Genomic DNA, 891 nt, shown 5'->3' with positions numbered 1-891 from the left:
GCCAAACCTCTGAGTAATCTGCTAGCTGCTGACATGCTATTTATCTTTGATAAGGAGTGTCTGCAGGTGTTTGAGACTCTGAAAGCTAAGCTGGTCACAGCACCAGTCATCTCTGCACCAGACTGGACGTTACCATTTGAACTAATGTGTGATGCCAGTGACCATGCCATTGGTGCAGTATTGGGACAAAGGCATGGTAAGCTTTTGCACGTCATTTATTATGGCAGCCGTATTCTAAATGATGCACAGAAGAACTACACAACCACAGAAAAAGAGTTACTTGCAGTGATTTATGCCAATGACAAGTTCAGATCTTATTTAGTAGGATCAAAAGTGATTGTGTACACTGACCATGCTGCTCTTAAATATCTACTCACAAAGCAGGATTCAAAACCCAGACTCATAAGATGGGTGTTGCTTCTGCAAGAGTTTGATATAGAAATAAGAGACAAAAAAGGGACAGAGAATCAAGTAGCTAATCACCTGTCCCGGATAGAACCAGTAGCAGGAGCATCCCTCCCTCCTACTGAGATCTCTGAAACCTTTTCAGATGAGCAATTATTTGCTATTCAGGAAGCTCCATGGCTTGCAGACGGTGCAAACTATAAGACTTAAGGTTCTCCTTCTGTAATCATGGAAAGGAAGCATGAAGAGTTTCTCTCAAAACAGAGTCAAACAGAGCCCCCACAGTCAAACTCTAAGTTTGGTGTTGGGAGGCCACAATCAACTTCTAAGTTTGGTGTTGAACCCCCACATTCAAACTCTAAGTTTGGTGTTGGGAGGTTCCAACATGGCTCTGAGTATCGTGTTGAACCCCTGAGAGCCCACTGTCAAGCTACTGACATTAAAGAAGCGCTTGTTGGGAGGCAACCCAATGTTATATTTTATCTA

Source organism: Arachis duranensis, chromosome 6 (genome assembly GCF_000817695.3).
Source record: "Arachis duranensis cultivar V14167 chromosome 6, aradu.V14167.gnm2.J7QH, whole genome shotgun sequence".
NCBI classification, from domain to species: Eukaryota; Viridiplantae; Streptophyta; class Magnoliopsida; order Fabales; family Fabaceae; genus Arachis; species Arachis duranensis.
Note: the sequence above shows the minus strand (reverse complement) of the source record.